This window comes from Platalea leucorodia (assembly GCF_965183815.1).
Source record: "Platalea leucorodia genome assembly, chromosome: 2".
Taxonomy (NCBI): Eukaryota; Metazoa; Chordata; class Aves; order Pelecaniformes; family Threskiornithidae; genus Platalea; species Platalea leucorodia.
Genome location: NC_138824.1, coordinates 56193682 through 56213814, shown reverse-complemented (window position 1 = coordinate 56213814; position 20133 = coordinate 56193682). Strand labels below are relative to the sequence as shown.

The following is a 20133-nucleotide window of genomic DNA, read 5'->3' as shown; positions in this document are numbered from 1 at the left end:
TAAATGCTGCCATTCTCACCGCAAGTAAACCGTTTGAGCTTTGTTTAAACATGAGATACTGAAGTGTCCCTCAGGCCCCAGGGGTGCATCCAGACCACGTCGCATCTCCATCTGGGGTGAAGTTGAGGTGTAAAGCTCTCCTTCCTAATTTCTGATTCTCATGGCAAGGATGGAGGCACAGAGATGTACAGTGCACTCTGGTCAGGAGGGCAGGATGCGGGGGTGTGCTGCAGAGCACAGCTATCCACATCACCGCCCTAGCTTTAAAGATAGCCACTGCAAAAATGCGCCTGATTTGATAAAAATCTTAGCTAGAATATTGTTTTCATCCTTCTATTTTATACTCTTTAAAATCTGTGTACTCCATGTGGTGAAGGTGCAAACCTTTTTAGAAATTTCATATGGGATACATGGACTTGCTTTCCTTAACACCATTTTGTGGAATCTTCAGAAAGAGCTGACAAACCCCAGGTGTTCTCTTGACCAAGCATTGAAAACTTAAGGTTGAATATTCCTGGGCTAGAACATAACTGTTTACATGTAGATTTGGCTTCTGAGGCATCTAAATATAGCATAAGGCTGCATCTACGTTTTGGGAGAAGTATTTGGATCAGATTTCTCTCTAGATAACTATTCTTTATTGCACACTTTGGCATTAACCTATTAATTTCCTTTTAAATAAACAATTGTTTTACCTGTTTCAAAATGTAAAAGTTTGGGTTTTGTTCTTTTTCCCCAAAGACCTGTAAATTCAGCTGTATTTATTTGTTTCTTTAGTAAGCCCTGGGTATATACCAGATGGGAAATGACAGATCTGCATGCCTCTGTATAGTTCTGACATCTCTAAGTCTTTTTATAAAAACACAAACTTATATTTATAAGGGCCTCCAAAAGCAAAATACATGCAGTTTAGGCAAACTGTTTACAGTTTGCTTATCCACATAACAACCATTTCACAGATCCCAAAATATTTATTTTCAATATTGAACTTCTTTTTATGGTTGATCCACTCTCTTTCAAAGCTGTTCAGTTTATACAACCAGTAAATTACTTTTCCATAATTGCTGTAATTACAGTCCTCCTCATGTGCTTACTCTTATCTCAGAACTGTGCTACTGTTGAACATTCTGGTAACAGAAAACCTCATGTTTATTTAGGAGATAACACAGAACACCCTGTTAACTAAAATATCTATTTGGGAAGCTCTCTGTAGTTAACGTAATGTGATATTACTGTGATTTAAAAGGCTGTAACAACATAGCAGCCATATAAAAACCTTGTAAAGACAACGTATAGCTCAATGAAACCTTGAAATGTTAAAAATTTTCCTGTTAAAAATTTTCCTATTAAAAATCAGGCTGAAACCATGGCTTTATTGTGTAAAGGGAAAAGATGCTAATAGTAAGAGAAAAAAATAGATGACACCAAGGTAGTCTAGGTTGCTCCTACAGAACACGGGAAATCCCCATTTCCTGCTTGACCATCTCTAAAGAGACAGGTATTGTAACGACTCAGGATTGCGCGTTGTGTACTTTGACAAGAAATCGTATTTTACACTTCTTGAGTAAGTTTCATCAAAAGTGATGTTTCCTCATGTGCACAAACTCTTCTCATTGTGTTCTAGTTCCTGCTAATATATACAAAAAAGCAACCCAGTTATTTAAAGCACAGCTATGATTCTATAACATTTCATTACCTGCAATACTCATAATCCGGAAGATGGAGAGGACTTCTTCCTAAATTATAACTTTTTTTGTGAATTTAATCATAGTTTTCATCTTCAGCTCCTTTAGAAATGCCTTCCCTCGGTTTTACTGTCAGTGCTGATTACCCAAACCTGCTATTGCAGTTCCAATTTCCTCACTGAAACACCTCAAAAACACAAGGAAAGAGCAGGATTGTCAACACAGTTCTGAGATGGGCTGAAACAGTCTTTCTCAGAGCTTTCTGCACTGGGTTGGCCTGTATTCACAACTACTTTGCTATTTTCTCATGGATACAATGAAACACAAATATATTTAAAATGGCATTAATTTCAGAATCCAGATTAAAGCTAACCTCTCATAATACTCTGACACATTTACTGCAAGGTACCACCCAGACTTTGTCTGTGCTTCATATTTCACCACACTTTCTGTCTAATACCATCTTCTTCTCTGTCGTTTTTCATTTTGTTACCATTAGTCATGTGAGAGCCTACTTAAATAGAGCTTTTGCCATCTCTATCAGCTTTCCTACATATCCCTGCTTAGCAGCCCACTATTCAAAATCACATCAGAAAACATCTTTTTTATCCTTCTCTACTAATTTATTTGCTCTTCCCCTCACGTATTTCTTCCTTATTTCCAGTTCATAAATGTATTTAAGTCCCTAAATCATTTTGGTCCGTTGCATGTAGGAGGATGCAGTATACACCATAATTGCATCCATAAGTATGATACTCTGAGATGTCTTTTATAAGATCAGTTAAAAATTAAAATAAAGCAAAATCACAATTTCTTCATACTAGAGCATGAAACAGAACAAATGGCATAAATGCAAAAGTAGAAAATTATACATAATTCATTTTCTCCTTTGTAAAAGGGAGCTTGCGAACCAGGAGTTATCTAACAATCATTAAAACTAGAAAAATAAACTGACATTTATGGCAAGCATATGAAGTAATTGACAGTTTATTTTCTTTAAGGAGATGCATGTTTTTCAGCATTGTACTGCATATAACTGTAGTGAAGAACTGAAAGCAGACCCTTAAAATGGAGCTACAGGTAAGAGCTTTTACCAATCTAGTAGCATTAAAAGGATAAAGGGAGATCCCACTCTTTCACCCCACATCTTATTTTGCAATGGCTTTAGCCTGCATTGGATGATGATCCAATTGGACAATAAGCCAAGATAACTTAGTAATCAACCAGAAAACTAAACTGGTTAAAAAAAAAAAACAAAAAGGAAAAGATTGAATGGAGGGATTATTTCATGCTTGGGCAATCGTCTTGTTCACAAAAATCTCCTATCAGCATCCAAGTGAGTGCAAAGGAATCAGTGCAAATATGCAGCCATAAAAGGTCACAGGGATGGAGAAGAAATAAGTGACAAGACACCTTTTCAGCAATGGTGACCTCAGCCATCTCAGGTAAGTTACGATTTACATTTCTACTTGGGATGGCCACTCCTTGAGTTGATGCTGCTCACTAATCTCACTGAGAATTTCAAGCAGTTTTTCTCCTCATGGTTCATTTTCTACCAGGTTAGTAGGCTGGGAAAAGCTTAGAAAGGTGATCAGGAGAAGGGAAGCAGAAGGAGCGCATGGCTGGGAACAGGTTCTCTGCTTTCGGTCGCTTCCAGCTCTTAGACTGGCTCAGGGGGTGCTTCACCTTAGGCACTTTACTGCTAAAACCACCTAAAAATCTACTGATGAAGATGAAATTAGCTTCCTACCTCTTGTCCTGAATTATTTCCTCTTGCCATAAGGTGACATTGTAGCATATGAGTTAATTCAGGTAGCTGAGGCAGCAGAAAGCCTATCCCAGTTATGTGACTGGGTTAGCTTCCTGCTGGTTCTGGTCCCGGTTAGCTCTCTGCAGGCTGACTGCTTCACTGCTGCTGGAAAAGACACAGCAGAAACACACGGCGAGGACAGAAATGTGACTGACCTGACCTATGGGCAGTTGCCCATAGCTTCATCTCTCTGTAACATCAAACTATCATCTCTTAAATCACAACCTGGCTGGTATTTCCATTGACGCCGCTGGCCTAGGGGGCTCTTTTTCTCTCCCTGCCCTGCTCTTCTCCCACCGGCTCGTTCCCACCATGCTGCCCGTCCCCGCTCTGTGTCAGCAGTGCTGTTTGCCTGTGTGCAGGATCATAGGATCAGGGGACCACTGATGATACAGCTGGCTGCCGTGTGGGGACTGCCTTAACCAACTTAAGCAGGGCGGGTGCCAAATGTGAAATCATGGCCAGACAGAGATTCCCAAATGTAGCTCAGATGGAGCCTTCATAGGACTAGAAATGTTTTCTGTCACACCTTCCCACTCTGTGCCAGACCATATGCTTAGGAGAAAACATGGCACTGGCCCCAATCCCCGCTCACATATGAGACAGTAGTAACAGCAGTGGCAGATCCTTGCTCCTTCACACAGGAGGACACACAGGAGGAGGCTTTCAGGCTCTCCTTGTCTCCTCTGAGGAAGAGGAGGGAGATCAGTTGTTAGTTTTTGGGTATTGTATTAACTCCTCAATGTCAAAAGGTGACTGGGCTATCACTACACCTCATCCTAGTGAATCCCTGAGGAGTGTCTGGCTAGGCCCTTTGCTATTGTAAGGAAAAAGGATTAAAAGGTTTTAAACTAAAAAAACAGATTTTTTTTTTTTTGTTATAAACTAGGATAACTAAAACAAAGAAGTCAGAACACAGAACATCTTAGGGTGTTGTTTCTTCGTTTGTTGAGGTTTCCTAGCTCACCACACATCCCCTCCCTTGCCACAGTGCCAGAACTCACTGGGTCACAGGGAGAGCCAAATCAGAGAACAAACTCAGCTAAACACACTCACTGAAATAAAAAAAAAAAGAAAAGAAAACAAAGAAAAAGCGGTTTTCACAGAGATCGGCTCTCTGGCCCCGAGTGCTGGGACTGGAACACAGGAAAGCGCAAGGATGTGCATCTGGCACCACTCTTTTCTGGAGCAGCATGGCCTTAGATCAACTTAGGTCAGCTAATAAGGAAGCCACACCCCCAGGCAACATTCAGAACGCCGCATAAAAAGCATGTAAAATGCACATCTGATGCCTGGGTGCAATCTGCATTGGTCAGCAGCTGCTCAGAGCCCATGAGATCTGTATTGTTTGCTTCCTATGCTCTTATGGATCATTGCTACATGTATTACGTACACAGTGAGTCTCTGCAGAGAAACAAATAATTTCAGCTGTCTTAGGTTAGAGCTTCCTAAAGGCACAATTCTCCACATTTATGTGAAATTTCAGAGAGTCACGATAACTTATCTGAATGTACACTGAAATCTAAAAATTATGGCCTTAAAAACTGGGAATTGAATAAGCCTTTTCAGATTGAAAGTCAGTGATGTAGAGACAGAGTTTGAATCATTCTGGGAATTTTGAGCTGCCTTAGTAGCAGTTTATGAGTACATAAGCCCTAAACTGTGATAATTAATCTCTTTTCAGGTTTATACCTGCAGGAATTGTACGTATTGGAAATCAAACAGATTAAGATTGTTATTCAACATCTCTTCTTGCCTGTGCACTTCTTTCCTTCAAAAAAGGCAATTAACCCATTCCTTCAGTCTCTGTAGCAAGAGGGAAGATGGTATGCTACTTGGGAATATCCACTCTAGCTTCACAGGTACCAATAGGCATAGCTGGGCCATCACTAAGCTCAATACAGGTTACAAGACTCGGCTGGGAGCTCAGGGAAATAGAGACAGCAAGCCTAGGCTCAATTCTGTGCTGCTATGTTATATTGTAATTAGCATGTAAACCAGATATTAGTACCTAAACTAAATAAAGCTCAGGTTACACCTTAACTGCAGTAAAAACATGTGGCACAGCATCTCATCGATATCTGTGTTTTACTGCTCATTTACTAATAACGCTTTTTTGGTGTGACCTGCATACCCTTTGGTGTGACCTTTCCAACCTGTACAACCTCCCCTACTCCAGCAAGCTGTTGTGGGAATAGACATGCGTTGATAAAAAAAGGTGCCGCTCTCCCTAGGCAGACAATCTTCCATTTAATGATGATACTTAAGCTGAATTGTTCAAATAGCGGGGAAGGGATGTGCAGGTCATCACGGGGTTCCTAGGTGCCCCAAATGACAGCAATTCACCCCACAATTAACTGCAATAATTAGAAAATGGTTTGTGTTAATCCAGGTGCTCCGTCTGGGTTACTGATCATCCACATGACTCCATGAATGCTGCGAAAATTTTCTAGTTTACATATTAGGAAAACAGGAAGAAACATGTTGTTCCACTGGCCTATGGTCAAGTAAAGAAAAAACTGTGATTCCCAAAGGCCTGTTTTTTTCTCTCTCTGTGTTTCTTTAACTCACTGAAAGGTGACATGTTTATTTGCAGAGCGTTGAATCATTGTTTCTTTCAAATAGTAGTATTGTAAGAAGATGTTTTGGTTGGGATGGTGCCCATTCATATTAGCACTTCTCTAAAGTCTATGAAAGCATTTGCTCCATTTCCCCCAAATAAACAAAATACAGCTGCTATTCTTCAAGCAGCAGCTTGTTGCCTCTGCTTAAATACAGCTTTTTAATGTAAGAACATTCTAATATTCTTAAATTTTGTTTATTAAAAAGTCTTGTAACATACTCCTGGGAACTCACTTAGCTCCCATACCCTTTCATTCGCTAAATAAGAACAATAAATAAAATGCATCCATGTATATAACATGGAATAACACAACTCTACACCTTTTCGCATACATTACTTAACTTCTCCAATTTTGTCTCTACTGAGGTCACCTACGATAGTTTGGATTTGGTGAGCTTGTTTTAGATGCTTCAGCAAAATATCCACTCATCAAATAGAAATCAAACAAAAGGAATTTTCTATCTATCTTATCTGTATCTGTTTAAATTAAAGGAATCTGATAGATAACCAAAGCTCTTTACAGGTGAATAGCTGTGGAACTCAGGCTGAAATGAAGCAAATTCAATAGCTACGCAGTGTCCATTGAAAATAATGGTATTTCATAACTAACTCATTTGCCTTGAATTCTAACTCTTCTCCAAGGAGTTCTATGGCAATATAATAGCTATTTATTCTATTAATTTCAATAGAATTTCAGTAAAAAGTAATGAAAAGCAGAGAGTACACATCCAGTAACTACTAATTTAATATCATTTTTACTTTTTATTTTAAAGAGTGTATTTTTACAAGTATTGAAAAGCAATTTGGTCTACAGGAAAAGCTAATTACTTTTTTCATGTTTGCATTAGGGACCTTCAGTGCTTGGAATAATACTTTTATGCCTGAAGGTCTTGCAGTCTACCCTGAGCTCTACTCTGAACTGGAGGGAAAATTTTCACAAAATCTACCCTCCTCCCCTCAAAAAATCCTCTCCTGAAACACAGTAAATCAGAGATCTGAGTGTCTTTCATCTCTTTTACAACAGCTTAGCACATATGTGTAGGATATATTGAGAGGCAGATTTTCCAAGAAAAACATCTGCAAATAAACTGAGCTGGAATACTAAAACATCACATGAGATAAATGAAGACTGATTTTAGGCAGAACTATTTACTTTGTATGGTATTCCCAGATCTCTCAAACTCCTTGAAGGTTTATGGACAAGCATTCAAAAATTTGAACAAAAAAGACTTCTGATTGATAACACTTAGATTTTGTGACCAAGTTAAAAATGAAAGGAGAGACTATCCTTCTTCATAAATGCTTATTATTTTCATCCATAGCAAATGCAATGTTCTTCAGTTTAAACATTTGTTTCAGAAGTTCACAGAGGTGAAAGCTACAACAAAATAGAATGCTTTTAAAAAAATAAGTGAAGAATTGTGGCGAGTAAGAACACATTTCCTACAGCGCTGATTAAGCTATAGTACAAGACTCCTGCGTGCAACATGCTTTGCATATTTATACGGAACACTAAAAACCTCAGCGGTGAGCACAACTGGGAAAAACACCGCAAACAACAACAATGAAACTACGTATACTGGCATCAGCTGAAAAGGACTGCATTCTTGTCACTTACAGAGTACTATAAAGTCACAAGACTTTACACAATTTGGACCTATATCACCATTTGGGCCAAATGAGACGAGCATGAAACGAGGAGAAAACGAAAATTATAATTCAGTGTTATGTACTTTGGAAAAAGCTATTTGTAATCTGTTGTTTCCCTCTGAGACCGTTTATTCTTCAAAAAGTGCAAGTTATGTTTACTTGATGGTTTCTTTCCCTGTAAAGAGTAGCCGTCTAGATGTTGCGCCTTGTAGCCTGTTCTGCTTGGACAATAGCAACAAGGCAGACTGGAACAGAAGTATCTTCATATAAACTCTATTTGGGCTTATGCCTGGGTTTAATATTGCCAGATATCAAACCAATGTGAATCCAACTTGAAACGTTATACAAGACCACCCTTACCCTACCCATCGGACTTGATGCAGCAGCTCTGCTTTTGACTTCATGGCCTATATAACTAGATATTCAAACCATCAAACTCCTTTTTGTAAGGGGAGAGAAATCTCCCCAAATTTTAGAACCAAGAGACTTTTCTCTTCCTGAACTGAATGGGGGCTGGGGAGCTTGAAGGCACTTTCACAGAAAGAAAAATAAGTACTTGCTTTCCTCATCTGTCAGTAACAAATAACTTGACAAAATGAATTCATTTTGGAATTATTTTTTTAGAGATACATTCAATATCAGTGGAATTGGATCTTCATGTATTGTTCACTGCCATATTTCCATTAGTAAATGATTTACATCAGCTAAAGTTCTGCCACACTGTCCCTCCTGATTTCAACCTGAGTAATTTATTATACTTTCATAGAAAACTTAAACTTATGCTAAACTTTTATAGAAAAGTTTGATCACAACTGAAATGTCAGAGGCTTCTTAAAAAGGTGCTAATGTATCATTACCCTAGTTTTGTTTACTTGTGATTTTTTAAATATTAATTTATATATACACTCTTCAAAACATGCACCAGTCAGACAACTAGGTTCTATATGTATTCTTCTGGCAGCTGCATTTGAACAACCCAAATATAATATGCACTTACATCAGTAGAAGATTGAAAGATACTGTAAGAATATCTTAATCGTATATGGAGAAGACAGTCAAACTAAATATTATGAAAGGACTCAAAACTGTCTAATAATTTAGAAGTGATTTATCTGAGTGCAGTCAATGTGCTAAACTGAGAGTGTCAGTCATTAATATCTGGAATAGAAGATTTCCATATTATTAAAATGTGTTTTTAGCCATTAGTGTAGCTTGGAGCAGCCATCTCTCATGCCTCCCACAGAAAGGTTTTGCTGACAGAAAATCTCCCAGGATAAAGTAGAAAGGAAATACAACTATTTCATTTTCTAATTGGTATGAAAAGCTAACCAAAGAGTAAATGCAGTACAAAGAGGAGAACCTGATTTAGAGTATGTTTCCAGCACTGCAGATATCAGCAAAGTTTCAACTAACAAAATATTCATGGATTCATTTTTAGTTTTTCATAAGAAATACATAAACCCCTTCTTTTGAGTGTATAAATCAAACACAAATCACAAACTGTAGCTATGTGTGCCAGAACTGTCACTCATGTTCCTATAGTAGAGACAGTCTATATCCTGTTTATCAGCTTCCTTTAACCAAGGTATTAAAATAAGGATGCTGAAGTATAACTAAATGCCAGTGGGCATGATCCTACATGTTTTATTAGAAGAGTGAAATCTACTGGAAGACCTTCTGTATCATTTCATCTGTGAAATTCAAATTAGCAACTTGTGAGTGCTCTATGTTTCAGGATAACTTCTTGCTGTTTTGGCACTATCCATTTACTACGGTACATCACAGAACCACAGAATCACAGAATATCTCAAGTGGGAAGGGACCCATAAGGATCATTGAGCCCAACTCCCTGCTCCTTGCAAGACTACCTAAAACTAAACCACATGTCTAAGAGTGTCGTCCAGATGCTCCTTGAACTCTGACAGGCTTGGTGCCATGACCACTGCCCTGGGGAGCCTGTTCCAGTGACCGACCACCCTCTTGGTGGAGAACCTTTTCCTAATGTCCAATCTGAACTTCCATCTCCTCGTGTCCTATCGCTGGTCACCAGAGAGAGGAGATCAGCACCTCCCCCTCCGCTGCCCCCCTTGAGGAAGTTGTAGCCTGCGATGAGGTCACCCCTCAGCCCTCTCTTCTCCAAGCTGAACAAACCAAGTGACCTCAGCTGCTCCTCCTAAGTCTTGCCCTCGAGGGCTTTCACCATCTTGGTCACCCTCCTCTGGACACACTCTAATAGCTTGATGTCCTTCTTGTATTGAGGTGATCATTCGGTTTAGTGATGGTTTTCATCTCATCCTACTGTTGAGCTAATGCAAGCTGCTATTGTAACCTGCATGCTGAAAGTGAAGACTGACCTTCATCTCATTTCACGTCACAGGGAGATGCAAAGCTTGGTTGAAAAATTGGATTCTCTTTTGAGGTCAGCAACAAATATCCAGTGGAACCAAAACTGCATTCTTTATTTTTCAAGTTGCTATTTTTCCCTACATAGTTATCTACATTTTAAGAGTTAACAAGGCAAGACAGATAGATAGAAAGGCTCTTTACTGCTGCTGCAAATTGAAGTCTGATATTATGAAGGTGAGTTCCTACTGACATGGAAAGTTCAGTATATGCTTCTGGTGGCTAAATGAAAAATACATGTCATGGGAGTTTAAACTCCCATAGGTTAACTTGCTATATAAATGACATTAAGGGATGTTGAATATTATATTACAGGGCAGGTGACACTGAGTAACAGAGAGAAATAAGAAATGTAAGAGCTGAGTTTTTCTTATTACCTTCATATTACCTTCTAAACACATTGGAATCTCACAAATGCATCTGAACACTTTTAGATTTCACTGCTACAAAAATGCTCAATGAATTTTGGCCATACCAGCTCTGTCATAGCACTCTGGTCCAAACTAGTTCTCTTGACTATAGAAATGGTAAGACTTTCTGTGAATAAGGCAGAGAGAAAGGCGGAAAAATCTGTTTTTCCCAATAATCCCGCATTTGAAAAAAAAATTCTTTACAAGAAGAAATGGAGGGTTGACATATTGCAGGAAGGGAATCCATAGGACCCTTACCAGAAAGAAATAATTATTTCCTGAATCCTTTGTTTTACTAAAATTCTGATCTCTCTAATGGTTTTCAGTTTTTTCTCCACTAAATCTGGCACTGATATGGGGTACTGTGTAGGGATCTTTATCATAGTCTCTTTGCTAAGTCATGAGAAATGGATAGCTCAGTCAACCGCTCTTCACCCTTTTCTAGTGCTTATCCTTAAAAAGTCTTTCTGAAACAAGAATGTTGACTGAGTGTAATCTGTGCCCTTGTATACCTATGTGGCTTTGTTAGAAAAAAAAGGAACATTTTGTTTACATTAAGGACCATATGTACTTAATATAATTACTATATACTAAATCCATACTAAATTATATATTTGAGTAGGTTTTGCCATATTGCTAATAAGGTTTGGAGCTTTTGGCAATATGGGGTCATTTATGCATGCCACAAAAAAGACCTGCATAAGCAGTTAAAAAGTAAAGAAAATTTAGTGATTAGACTGAGATTGTCTACACATTTGAATTCTTTTACTGAGTTTTGGGTTGAGTTTTTATTCTTCAAGAAATATCAAATTGAAACTTGCTCTGAAATTCAAGGACTAAAAAAGCATAAGGAACTGATACTAAGAACCCCCCAAATGTCTCATTAATGGAATCTGGCAGATTATTTACAACCCCAAATCTCTTTTTTTCTGTATTGTTCATGTACAACATTAGGATTTATTTGTAAGGAGAAATTAAGGCTGGTTGCCAACACTACTTTGTTTCTGTATTTCAAAAAGAAATATGTGCAGTTTCCGTTTAAGGTCATAGGACATAATTGTAAAAAGATAATATACTACCTAAGACATTATCATAAACAGATTACCCTTCAACAGGCAATGGCTCAAAATTATAATACAAAGCAAATCAATGTCAATTTTGCTTTGACATCATTGCAGTAAGGGATTTGCACCTATCACCTTTTATTGATATTGTATAATAACCTCAGCAAAGTACTTTCAGATATAACCCAAGTGTTTTGATAGTAGTAAGGTAGGGAGGTTTCTTGCTGTAGAACAAATTTGCTCTGAAGTACATGCATCTCTCCATTACATTTACCTGAATAACGGAGAACATAATTTAACATTTGTTTCTAATATGAAGTTTAGAGAATCTGAAATAGTTGGTAAATCAATCTGTCAGAAGGAACAGATCATTTAAAACATTCACAGTTTCAAGTTCTATTTTCAGTGTATGGAAACTGATTCTTATTTATGCAGTTTTCTCAAATAGATGCAGGTTCCAAGACAAAATATTTTAAAAATATAAAATGGTGTCATAGTGCAACAAAATACTTTTCTCAGATATATGGTCTTAAATATAGCTGAATACAAGCAGAAATAAAATGCAGAAAAATGGACACAGGACAAAAGTTGAAATATAACCTTCACTGTTCCTCTGGGCAAAATTCAAATTATTGCATCATTATGTTTTCCCTTAACAATAGGAGTGTCTGCAAAACACTGAAGTTCATCAATATTGACCAAGCCAAATGATGATGTAACTGAAGATATGTTTATAGAGATAACATAATTTTCCTGCTTCCTAGTGTAATACAGCATTGCCTCAATTAAGTACAGCCAAAGTAGTAAGTTCAAACCAATTAAATTGATATTTAACCCCTCCTGCTCGCAAAATTTGAAAGAAATCTCTTTACATTGTTCAAAATAATGCACATTAGAGGTTAACCAAACTTTTCTTAAGCGGACTTTTCTGCTTGGGAACAATGAAAAAAGTCATACCTTCTTCAATTGGATTTGTACTCCTTGAAAAAACAACTGCAGCGAAGTAGCTCTTTCAGGTAACTGAACTGTAAGAGCATGGCCAAGTTCTAGAGTTTGGGTGTGTGCTCCGTTCCCAACCTTATTTCATACGTCAGCAAGACTGGGTGCCCCAAACCCCCCAAGCCAGAAAGGAAACCAGACCAGGTAAGAGTCACAATATTTTCCAGCTGGTCCCTGGCCTGTGAAACAGGGAGATCAGCATGGTGAAGTGCCGGAGGAATGCCCCTCCAGATAAACAGAGATTCAGCCCTACATAAGCACAATTAATTGAGAGATCAATTCCTCCTCTGAAGAGAAAACTCTTTTGAGGTGTTAATATACATGGTAATCTAGGACAGAAAGAACAGTACTGTTTACTGCACTCCTGGAAGCAAGAATTCTCTTGAGAGAACATAGCTACAGACTTGGAAGTACAAAATAATAATGCTTCATGCAGTATTCGAGCAATAAATAATTAATATATTCTCCTGTTAATAGAGATGTCTCATGTAACATCCCTGTGTTCATTCATAGCATTTTGAAGGGCAGTGGCAAACCAGCTTCCCCAGCACTTCCCCTGAATGTAAACACAGAGAAATTTGCTATTCTATGCAACTTCCAAACTGCTCTCATGTGTACCAGCCAGTCATTTCTCTTTGATGTAAAATGATGTGAAGGAGTTGGAGATGAGGAATGGAAATGGAACTAGAAAGTCATCATTTACGTCCAATGGTTTTAAACTTTTAAATTTTTTTGACAATGCTGATCAGCCTTGTTATTTTAAAAGATGCTGTATCATCTAAATGCTGCAGTCAGCTTAGGGCTCTGTTGTGCCTGGTGAAAATGCTGAGTGTGTGGCTCTCATACCACTTCAAGTTTTGAGAAGCTTTTTCCTGCAAATGCAGAAATCATACAGTTCAAGTGTATTGTGTATGGATGGCAAAGGCAGAATTCTAGAATTGCTGAATTCGATCCTGTATTTTTAACTGTCACATGACATGATGATGGGTGATGTGTTTCACATGCACTAATACCTTTCTATCCTTAACAGAAACAGCATAGTTAATCACCATACTTCATTTCCACAAGTCATGTCAAAGCGTAGGAGCTGAAGAAGTTTGCTGCTATCATTCAGCTAAGCATCTGCATCTTCAGAAATCCACAGCCCCTCTTCAGGAGCTGCAGTCTTCAAGAGTCACCCTGAGTGAAGCCATTAGCATCCTCCCAGGATGCATCCTCCTAGTAATGAGCTGCCAACGGTGTCGGCAAACAGCAAGAGCAGGCCAGATGAGTCCCAGCCCTCTTGAGCCAGTAACTGGAGCAGAAGATCCCCATAGTCCCAGAGAAGGGAACCTCCTTCTTCAGTGACACATCCTAAAGCAAATACACAGAGCAATGGATGCTGTGAGCTGCTTGCAAGGAGCTGTATTGCCCCAGGGGGAGGCACAAAGATTTAGCAGGGTAAGTAGAGTTCAAGCAGCAGGCAAGTGCTGGTGCTATTTGCATGCTGCTGGCAGTCCCACAACTTCAGAGAGCTTCTCTCATGCTGAATTCATTACTATCTGAGGAATTACATGCCCAGGTTGTGTATCCTTTACACTTCTGAGGGAAGAGAAACAGTAGGGAAAGATCAAATACAATTCCCCTCTTCCACACATCATTTACCTCACTAAATGGTGATGTTCCCTTTATTTCAGGGGTGCTCCTATATACTCTGACTAAGCCATCAGGTCTTGGTATTGTATTTAAATTGTAGGCAGTGATTCTACTATTTCTGGAAAACAAGGGTATCATGGAGGCTACTGCTTATTAGAGGATTTAAAAATTATAATACTGTAATCTTTTAATTAGGTATCATCAAGTTCACTTTTCATTTGTGCAACTACATATTTTTATCCTGTACTGATGTAATTGTTTTATGATGTTAAGTCTGTTTTTTTAACAGCACTGCTGTTCCTTCGGGTAGGCTACCTATGCGTGTGGAGACTGGTGGGCCTGGAGCACACTAATGTTTTTTTTTCATAAACAGCATTAGATTTACATCCGCAAATCTGGTTGTTCTCAACTTTTGAGCAACTGAATTTGCAGTTGTATCACACAACAGAGTACTCATTTTCCCTTGTTTTTGGGAAACAAAAGCTAATGCAGGAAAAAATAATTCTAAACTACAGATTCCATTTTTTCATATATAATCAGGATGGGGCTCCACAACCCTTAGAGCCATCCACCAAACCCCGCCACTTCAACTAAGGGAATAGACATTGGTGTATAATAATAGCTACTATAGTCTGTGTAGACAAGAGACTTAAAGAAAATATTACTTCTCCAAACTCTGGAGGTACTAAAGTTTCTCTAAGAAATAGGTAGAAAAGATGAAAAGCATTAGGTTAAGATAATTTTCCCTATTCTCATTCTGATGGGTGGCGAAGATGGTTTCACTAGAGGTGTCACGATGCATTTCATTCAGGAAGAAAGCAAGAAAGGATGATTTTATCCTGAACAATTAAATGTTTGCTAAGTTGACACTAACTGAAAATAAGGCTTTATATACAAGTTTTGATTTTTAGGCTGCCTTAACTATGAATGCTATCAGTTTTCATATGAGCATAAGATGCACATTATGAAATTTTAGTGTTTGCATTCAAGTACCCATTCTACGCTCGTCAAACCAAAACTCATTACTTTCTACCAGAAACTCTGAATTTCATGTAATGGCACCCCAGGACTGTAGGAACCTTCTGCAGTGCCTCTCCACGGAGGGAATAATACCACCTATTTTTTCTCCCAGAGTCCTTACGAGAGGCTTATATGTAATAAATATCACAGCATACTTTCATATAGTGATTAAGGAGGAGGGTGGCAGAGGGAAGACATTCAAGTGCCAGGTAGCCAAGGTTGCTAAAATCCCTGTTTTTAGCTCTTACTTACCGTGATCAAGCAAGAGCAAGACTTCTGCCTACTGAGAGTTACAACAGATTGCCAGCCTTTGGTCTGTAGTGTGTAAGGGTAAATAGTAGTGACAGATGCTGTACATTTCAGGGAAAGACGGGGCAAAAAACCCAATCTGTTTACAGTGTTATCTCAGTACACTTCAGAGGTTCCCTATTTTCATGAGCCTAATATGTAGTTGCCTACACAGCTATGGCTGTGTTTATTTACAGTAGCTGTGCACACAGGAACAAGAAAATTGTAAAGGATTACTATTACAATTACAGACTGATTTTTCCATGAACCAAAGCGAGTCTTGAAGAGCACAGTTATTCCTGTAATAAGCCATTAAAAAAAGAAATCTAGGTGGTCTCTTGAAGCATTAAAAGGAAAATGTTTTTCCTTGTGCTTCCACACGGAACAGAGAAAACACAGAGTCCTGAGGGCTTTCGTAAGCAGTAAATAAAACTGATTGCATATTTTCATCACTCTAAAGCTTTCATTAGGAGTAAGTAAAGGTTTTGATGGGGAGTTCTACTTAAAATGATTGAGTTGCTATAAGTGAGACTGCATGGTATGCTCTACCTCAAGAGGGCTCCTAAGGTAAGTGTCTGAGTCATACTGATGGAAAGAAAAAAGAGGGATTCTTAAAGCACAATAATGAGACTTTATTAGTAGTGCAGAGCTGCTGTAATGACACTAAGTGAAATAACTTCAAGACTGGAAGGAGAAGCTTTTGCTGAAACCTTGCAGATATGACTTTCTCCTGTGGCTGAAGTCTAGCAGGGCAGTGGCACTAAGAGGTGGTTCTGGCTCTCTGAGCCTGGATGCCAGCTTTGCTGGCCTTGAATAGTACGGTGTGAACACACCACATGCTGATCTGCCTTGCTACACTACAGAGCTTGTAAAAGATTGAATACACTGCCAGCAAAGCCACTTGCTCTCCAGCTTGAGCAGAAGGATGGCTGCGGACCTGAACTAGTGCAGGAGCCCCTTGGCTCCTTTTCACAGACAGGGATGTGATCCTGAGCCATCAGAATCAGTCATTTGCACACCTCTGTTACTGCACAACTTCTGAAGTGTTTTCCGCAACCTCCCACCTACTAAAACATGGGAGTAAGGTCAAGGTGTGTGTGATTTACTGTTGAATAATTTCTAGAAAAAAAAATTACTTGTAATTTCTGCTGCTATAAATAGCCATGCAGTGGCAAACCTCCATGGGCTGCAGCAAAGCAATCCACGGAATACACTACTACACAGGCACTAGAGTAGCGTACGCTTTGTTACTAAATACAGCAACAAAGCATTTATGATTTACTTGAGATGTCCACAAAAAAAGTACAGTCATTGCTGTGATTAAAGCAACTACCTGGATTTTTACTCTTCCATTCTGAATTATTTAAGTAAGGACTATCATATTTGGCTCACAATCTTGCTTGACAGTCAGATTTAGTATCATCTACATTTTTGTCTCAGGACAGAAGAAAGTTAACCCCACTGCTAATTGTGAAAAAAAGCCTGCAAAAACCAAATGGGTTATAGTCACTTTGCCATCCTGAATCTGTGGATAAGGCAGCGGTCAGAACGAGATGCACTTGCTTTCATGGAAATCATCTTTTTGTGGGTGTTGATTCTGAAGCTGAATGAGGGCACCAAGGGGAAGTGTGGTGCCCACTAAGGGGAGCTCATTCATCAGCTGACGCTCCTGCTTGAGAAGAAGAGCAGTTAAAGGGAAATAAATGATCAATTGTAGAAAAAGCTAACGTTAGGGAAAGCCAAAGAATCTCAAGACAGAAACAGGGACTGAAATACAGTGTAGCTCTAGAAAAAGTAGTAATGGTATTGCTAAAATTGAATGTAATTCCCTAAGATAGATGGGGTTTGAATCTTTGTAAGTGGGAATAGCTTTCTCCGTCTCTTCTGTGTTTCCGTGACAGAATGAACAGTGGGATCCCTGATCCTTATCGTTGTTAATTGGTATAGCTCCATGGAGAGAAGCATAATTTTGACTATATCTGTTGGGCCATGAGACAGAGAAAATCCCCTTTTCCCCATTCCACAGAATCAATCAGCTTCTCCCTTGAGGCAATCTCCTTCCTCAGCAGTACAGTTCCTCTACTCATTCTTTTTATCTTGCATTCGCTAACTTTGCTTGCGACTGGTGCAAAGGAGACTATGAGGGGTAACTAAGAGACAAAACATCAGAGGCAAGCTTTGTCAAAACAGACATTTTCAAAATCAGTGTGGCTGGTTTACTTTTAAATACCTCTTAAATATTTTATATAGATACCTGGAAGACGCATTTATTCATTATAGTTTTGTAATTATAATATAACTATTAAAGATTGTCTTCCTTTCTCAGGCAAAATTCTGACTTTCAGAGGAATCCTGCTAGAATGAGATGTGGTACATTTGGCTTTTATCGTGCGATAATGAAGGCAACAAAATACAAAAAGCCTATAATGAAACGTTACACAAAAAGGACACAGACCTTAAGGTGACACAAACAGGAAAAATATAATAAACCATGTGTCATGCTGCTGCAGCTGTTTCACCTCTTACCAATTTTCACAGTCTATAAAATCTTGGAAAGCACCAGATGTTTAGGGGAAGCTGTCCCACTCTCCCTAGCTTTGAAAGGAGATGCAAGATTTATTAGTGCTATATAAATGTGATTTCAGTCCTGACTTTTATATTTATAAACTAGGTGGAACATGTAACACATCCTGTTGTCAGAGAGCCCATTTACTTTCCTCTGCTCCTCCTCCCTTGTAGATCTTGGGTGTTGCTGGACAATTACAGTAACTACAGAACAATACCAGAACATGCAGTCCAAACTACAGTATTTGCGTAGCTACTGACAAACACATCTGAGAGTTTTCTCCTAGTACCAACTTTTGCCAAAACAACCTTGCAATACACAGATTATGAGCTAAGCAAAACTACCTTGTGTATGAATATGCACTAACATTTGGGATTCCTGCCTATGCAGAGACTGTTAGTGCACAAAATTATAATTATTTTTTTTTTTGACTAGTGCACGGTTCCTAGTATCGGAACAGGGATAAAAACTGCTCATGCATAATTTCCAATCTTTCATAGCTCAGCGGTGCTGTAAAGTGCTGCCATTCATTTTAATTCAGTGAGTAGAAGTTTTGTTGTGTTTAGTACTAAGGGAATTGCATGTGTTATTAGAAAGCCTCTGACAGCTGTCAGAGACAGACACAACGTGCTGCATTTCAATATTTCATAAAGGAAGGACTAAGGACCCTCATCTTCAGCAAAGCTATCAGAGGCCTCAGAAATGGGATAAAACAGAATACCTTTTCCAAACACAGGAAAATTGTCTCTCCTTCTGTATTCCCTTCCCCATCAAGTTGTGGAGGGGAAGTTGTATAGGTAGAAGGCAGAGGAAATAGGTCTTGATGTATTTGTACTTTATACCGCCTTGTCATCGCTGACCTGAAGGGATAATTGCATAGCAGCCTGCTTTCCTTTAAGGAAGTACACAGTGTATTACATAGTATTTAATAAATTAGCACTATGTTTTAACATAATGTACAAGCTTTCATGCAGGGTTTTTTTTCTGGGAGCAGGAACAATCAAAATCTGAAAGACATTGATGAAGACAAGGGCTTTGCATCAAAGACTCTGACAGTCTGAATCTGTAAGCATTTCCACACTTTCCAACACACACCTCACCCTGCCCAGCACTCTTACTGAATTTAAAGCACCAGAAAAGGAAATCTTCTCTTAAGACCTGAAATCTTACCTTCCAGCTTTTGATTTGAACAGGTGCTTGCCTTAATAAAACCTCTGTTGTTTATTTTAGTTAAAATGTTTTTTTTTTCTAAAAGCCTACATGATTTTCTTTGATCGGAATTAGTGACAATTCAGCTCTTGCTTACTCTTTAATGACAGAAGGAAAGTAGCTTATGCAATGTCTTTAGCAGGTCGGCATTGTTTTCCCATCAGCTCCTACTTAGCTTTCTGATGATGAACTGACTCTTCTTTTTACACCAGTAATCCCACAGGTATCCTTCCATACAGCGCTGCTTCCGATGTCAGCTCCTTTAACCAGTACAAAGGACTGAGAAGGCATGTTTATTTGCATCATTTGTTTATTATTGTTGTTTGCATTTTTGGCTTATGCTATTTTTATAGCACACTCAATGCTGTTTTTCACTTTTCATACTCTGATTCATTTTTCATCTTGTTTTCTTCTCCCTATCCATCTTGCACCACCTCTGTGCTGAGTAAAGTGAAAATCCATGAATGAGTCAGAGTCAAATTTTCAAAGTCGCATTGGTCAGTGGAGTTTGAAATTAAGCAAAATGAGATTGCTCATATTTTGACTTTCCAAAGGTAGAAAATAACATTTCCTTTCTTTGGTTGCAATAAAGAGACCTTTATCCCACGTTTTGCAGCTGCTTTTATTTCCCTGAAATCCAGTCTAGGCTATGATGCTCATTAGTGACTGGTGTAACTAGCTGTTTCTGTTCTTTCCATATTATCATTCACCTTGTCTAATTCCTCATCCTATTCTGCATATCATCAAAAGCAACTCGAAGCTCTTATTTCT

General features: G+C 38.6%; 1 protein-coding gene across 1 annotated transcript in view; it reads right to left on the bottom strand.

The window, feature by feature from the left end:
* The window catches only part of GPC6 (glypican 6), a gene marked incomplete at both ends in the record, with an annotated part of 769154 nt that overhangs the window by 182797 nt on the left and 566224 nt on the right, over positions 1-20133 (bottom strand). The gene's annotated exons all lie outside the window — the stretch shown is intronic.